Source organism: Macrobrachium nipponense, chromosome 2 (genome assembly GCF_015104395.2).
Source record: "Macrobrachium nipponense isolate FS-2020 chromosome 2, ASM1510439v2, whole genome shotgun sequence".
Classification (NCBI taxonomy): Eukaryota; Metazoa; Arthropoda; class Malacostraca; order Decapoda; family Palaemonidae; genus Macrobrachium; species Macrobrachium nipponense.
Window position 1 is genome coordinate 131,057,507 of NC_087201.1, and position 6,457 is coordinate 131,063,963.

The window sequence follows — 6,457 nt, forward strand, 5'->3', positions numbered from 1 at the left end:
AATAATTTTCTTTACAGAAAACTAAAAGTAAGAAATATGTGAATATGTCATTCTATTCTGTTTATCTCTGAAAGTATCAACTTGGTATAGGTTCTTTAACATGGAGAATTCCTGAACGAATTTATGTGTGAACAGGCTGGGGTGGGTGTCATAATTAATTTGGGGGGGATGTGTGAGAGCCCAGTTATAAGTAGCCATCTTGGAGGTATTTTCTGACTCCAAGGAAAGATAATTGTTCCAGACTTTCAATCCAATTTTCTAATCTATCTTGCTTGTGGGGGGCGGGGGTGGGGGCCAATTATGATTATCATGTATATATGTAACATAAACACATACAAATATATATATATATATATATATCAATATATTAAAGTATAAGACACGAAGGAAAGATGAACAACTGAGTTTCTGTAAGATCTTTCGACTCAACGTCCTTTACTTAGCAGACAAGCTGATTTACATGAGAAATTGAGAGTACAGGAAAGGTCGTATAAGTGACAGATAGGGATTATAAGGAGATTAGTACTTAGAATCCAACACACCTGGAGAATGAGTAACCTTTCCAAACAAGCATAAACATGGGTACAATTTAAGAACAAAAAGATTAAGTCCAACTGTTCACACACAGGGACAAGACAATTAAAGGATTATACATGGCGACTGCTGACCTCATTCAGATCTTTGGTAAACATAAACTTATTCACAAAACATATTAAACCTACATATACAAAGAAAATATCTCTAAGGCAACTAATTTGTATTTAAGTCTGTAATTATATCTTTGAGGTCATTCTTAAACATGTTACAAATACAAAGGTCTAAATGAAACAGGCCACGACTAATATTAAAATTACATTGGGAAGCAAGTTGTATTATGGCAGATTCTAAAAGATTTTGTGATAAGACATCTTTTGATCTTGCAATTACTGAACTAACAATCCAATTTATCCGGTTGTTGTTTTCACTTAAATGAATGAATATTGCATTAGATGTTTGCCCAGTTTTGACAGAATATTTAAGCTGTTTTAATCTTACTTCTAAGCCCTTGCTCGAATGTCCGAGATAAAAGGAGGGGCAGTCCATACATGGAATTTTATATATATATTATGATGTTGCTTTACCTGGGTCCATTTTTTATTAATATCCCTTTTAGTGTGTTATTTTAGGAAAAAAACAAGGTTGACCTTAAAGGCTTTTAACAATGATTTAATGGTTTCAAATCCGTTAAAATAAGGCAAACTGAGAATGTTCTTAAAATTTTCGTTTTCCGTGTTGCTTACACTGTAAAACTTTTTGTGGGCTTTATTATTGCAAATATCTAATATATGTGAAGGATAACATCAATCTTTCCCCATTATTCTTATGTATTCAATTTCTTGATCCAAATATTGGGGATTGACAATGCGTAATGCTCGTAAAAACATAGAAGAAAAAAATGATATTTTGATGTTAAGATGGTGGTCTGAATAGAAATGAACATAAGTTAAGTTGTCGGTTGGTTTCCTATAAATACTGAAGTTACATTGAAATGGTTCTCTATGTATCAAAGTATCTAAGAAAGGGAGGCAATTGTCTTTCCAATTCTAGAGTAAACTCGTGATTCAGTTATACATATATGAATATATATATGCCTGCATGCCTATATATATTGTTTTTGTTGTTTTACAGTTGTTGTTGTTGAAATAATCATTCATTAGCAAATTTTTGACACTAATATTGAAAGAAAACAATGTTCAGTTATTCATATCCAAGGGGGGATTGGGAACACGAGACCAGGTGTCCCCCTTAAATACGTCAACTGTGTTCCACGTAAATCATCACATCAGGGTGCTCGTTTGTCCCGCATTTTAGTAGATTTTCAGACTGAATGAGTAAAGATTGATGCCTGTTTGATTGACACTGATGAGGCTTGACATACAATTATGTTGCAGTATAGACGGGATGGGTCTGTCAAATGCTTCATCATTATTGTGTAGAAGCGAGTCCTTGATCTGTGGTCTTTCCTTTAGGTAGTAGGGTACCAGTAACATCACAGTAGTGACAAAGCTTAGAAATTAATAATTTTACATTGCCATTGGTTATACAAATATAACTTTGACATTGTGTACATTATTTGTGCAATTACGGTGTCTACACATCAATAGAAATTCAGTTACAGGTAACAATGATCCTTTGTTTTGGAGCCATGATTTAAATGAAACTAATTAATTGTGTAATAAATTAAAATTATTTTCAGTGTATAAATATATTGTACTCATGCCATAAAAATAATGGTAATATGTTTTCATGCACACTTGGTGGCAAAAGCGACGTTAAATTATTCTTAATGGAAATTTAATTTTGCGTAGTTCTGTATTGGCGAATATTTTATCAGTACAAAGTAAAAAAATTCTTGGTGTTGGACGACTGCGAGCGTCATTTTGACTTTACGTTTTTACTAATGCGCTTTTTGGAATAAACTACAATAAACTAAATGATCCTGTTTTAAAGTAACAGTATGATAAGATAACGTTCATGAAAACAATTTTTTTTATGCAAAGAAATCTATCGCTATGTAATTGTACTCTGCCAAAGAAATTTGTGTTTATTTGGCAATATTTGGTTGAGATAACATTAATTCAGCATTTCAGTGTTTTACTTTATTTTGAAATGTACGGGAATATTCACCTTTGTTGTGACTAATCACAGATTAGTCACAACAAATATACATACATACATATATACATATATACGTATGTATATAGATATATACATATGTATATATAATGTATATGTAAATTGTGTACACACACACATTAATGTATATATATATATATATATATATATATAATATATATATATATATATATATATATATATATAGTCTTTGTGTGTACGCGCACGCGCGCGTGTGTATGTATACGAATATGCATTGCATTTGTACATAGTAGGATTCTATTGTTAAAAATAGTGCCGTTTACGATTTTACTCTGATTTCATGTGATTTATCAGGCGATTTTATGTGATTTATCAGGCGTAGTAAGAGAAAAATTTCACTCGACAAGAAAATGTCTGGATAGGCTAAATAAAATCAACAATAAATCTTATGCCATCACTACTTAGGTGTTACTGTGGTAATTTGAATTCAGGGTTTGTCTCTGAGTTTAGTAGAAGATTGACATACAAAGCCATGCTGTGGCACGTGCGTAAATTCCTAATCCAGTTTGCCATTAGAATTTTTCTTCGGAAATGCTTTGAAAATACGAAAACTAAAAACTAATGCATTCGACTCTGATTCTTGTCACTTTAAACGAGGTGGAATAAGCGAAAATGTTTAATTCTAGTTCTATTTCTGTGAGAAATGGAAGAACGGAAATGCAGAGGTGTTCATGATATTACTCCTCGTATCACAGTTAACAATATGATTCACATTTTGCTACTTATCCTTAGTGACAGGGCGAAGTAAAATGCTTCGTATCTCTTCAGTAGTCAGGACACCACTCAACCTCATCGTCATCTTTTTTGCCATTCAGCTGTCACTGTCACAGCTTTTAAGCGGCGATTTAATGCCAATTTTCCCTTACGCATTTCAATTCTCAACATTTGTAGCTGTGCGGTGAAAATGCAACACAACCTTCTGCCACAGAATCACCGGGCTTTAGGAAAATGAAAGTTACTTTTCCCCTGTCAAAAATGAATTTAGTTCTTACTCTCCGCTCTTTTACTTTTCGAAATATCGAAAAATAGTGATAGCTTTTTAGATCCGGGATATATCGGCCAGGGGCTTTAAACATCGAGTCATCCAGCTTCAAAAATGTAAAGGGATCGCCCACAGAAAAAGGATACAATCTAGTTACCGAGTGAAATGTTATAGAATCGAGATGACGAGCGTCATCTGATCGCTAGGTATCCCGCCTCTGTAATGATTGTGATTTTGTTATCACCCACAAAAATGACGCTCACACACACACACACACACACACGGTTAACTTCAAGTTATTATTATGTAATAAAAATAAATATACGAACAAAGATGCCAGTTGATTTTTATATCTACTATCTACTACTTAAACTTATGATAGCTTTAGCAGTGGGAATATTATGAGTCCTGCTGGAGATAGCAGGTTTTTTTTTTTTTTTATCGGTACTGGTGACATTGATATATGTGCCAGCATATTCATACGAGGCAGAAATTGTTGGTGTTATTTATATCTCTTAGGCTGGGATTAAGACTGATATTGAACAAAAACAAATCTTCACTTGATTCCCTAGTCTCTCTCTCTCTCTCTCTCTCTCTCTCTCTCTCTCTCTCTCTCTCTCTCTCTGTAGGTGGGTTAATAATTTAATGCTTCAGGTTTTTTTTTATATCTCCTCGTTGAATTTATCAAGGTTAAATATTTAAAAAAATGTTTTACTTTAATTTTTCTTGGGAATTTTTTTGATTGATTTGTGTTACAAAGTTAACCAGGTTTGTTTACCACATGCCAACGATGGTGACTATGACAGAGTACGTGGACCTTCAATGGGAGATTTACGTATGTGCCATTTCCTTGACTATTGTCTGTGTCATTCAACACGAGTTCACAGTCAAATAGATCATGTTAAGAAGACCATTAACTTGACCAGGTAGCCTCTAAAGAACAGTATCTAATATTTGAATTACGAAAACATAACAGAGTGAGACAGCATATTTAATGTCACTAACTAGAACACATAAATCTTAGTTGGATAAAAATTTGAGGATGAAAAGCTCCAGAGAAAATAGGAATAATGCGAAATCAACGTTTTATTTCCAAATGGTTTGTTGCATTATCGTCATAGTGCCGAAACCTTACAATTCTGCTTATACTTAAAGGACTCATCGTTTGACTAATTTTTGCTTACTCGGGGAGTAAGCCTACAAACTACTTTATTGTGTTGTTGTTGTTGTTGTTCTTGGTGGGGGATGGGGGGGGGTGGGAGAAGGAAAGCCCTATGGAAGAGCCTAAAAAGGTATAAAAAAATGTTTTTGCTTTGAATTAAAGATACAGGAATTTTACGATAGGATATTTGTGATTTATTTATTACAATGAAAATGTAAAAAATGAATATGTGCATGGTGAACAGTACAAAAAAAAATTTCTAATAAAATATAGCGTATTTATTTTAATCTTTGTTGGTTCAACAAGGCTCTATTTGACTGTAGATTTAAACACATTTTAATGTAATTGGTGCACTGAATTTAGGCTATGTTGCTATTCGATTATTTTGTTTCCACAAATAACTGAGAATATATGAACATGTTTAATTTGTGTCTTTTTTTTATTTGATCCTTGTTGTTAGTATGAATAGTACTAAGTGTCAGTATTAATTACGAAGACCACTTCACGTTAAGTTAGGAATGTAATGTTTACAACCTATACATGAAGGGAAAATCTTGCACGCATCCCGAGTGAGCTGGAGGTCCCATCACGCCTTGTTATTTTTATTGTTATTTTTTTATTTGTAACAACGAGACCTGAAGTAATGAGTATTATTAGTTCATTTAAGGACCCCATTAATAAGTCTTTACTCTTATATTATATTTATTCAGGTTTCATCTTAATATTGTTTGTTTGTTTGTTTTCCTTTTTTCATTTATAGTTTAGTTTAGGTCTGGAATAGGTTAAAGTGAAGCCCCTCACATTGATACACCTGTTCTTATATAACATGTTTTTTCTTTTTTCCAGGTATGTGGAAAGTGACTCCCCCTGTCTAGAGAGGTGATGGAAAAGGCCTGAATCCCTCAAAGAGAATTGCTCATAACTTTGTAGGGCTAAAGAACCCCCTAGCGACTAGCACGGGATTTAAGATTTCCTAGATCCCGAGGGAATGGGAAATGAGATTTTTTAAAGCCTTCGCCAGTACTCTAAGGAGATCTCATGCGTTCCAATGTCACATTTGCTTTTGTGGAGAATTTGCAGATAAAATTGTTGAGGTAAGCTTCTTCTTCTTCTCTCTCTCTCTCTCTCTCTCTCTCTCTCTCCTCTCTCTCTCTCTCTCTCTAGTACGAAGGGCCAAATGTAAATTTCACGTAAATAACCCTTGCATCGTTAGTTATGTAAAGATCACCTCCCCCTGTTTTTTGATGAATTATTAAAAACGTGAAAGATTAAACGTAATATTTCATTAACTTTTTTTTTATAAAAGAAGAAAGAGAACCGCACCTTTCCTTTGCTTTTTTACTTTTGCCGACTATATATGTATATATAGTATATATATATATATATATATATATATATATATATATATATATATATATATATATATATATATATGCATATTTGAAAGAAAATCCCGTAGCTGAGGAAGGGGAGAAAGTTAGACTTGTTCTATTAGTAACACAACCAAGCAGGTAATCAGAGCTGATATTTTGTATTACAATTACGTTATCGCTTGCTTTAATAAATTTTTGTCGCCGTTACTAATTAACAATTTTTTAAGTATAGAAAAAAAAACA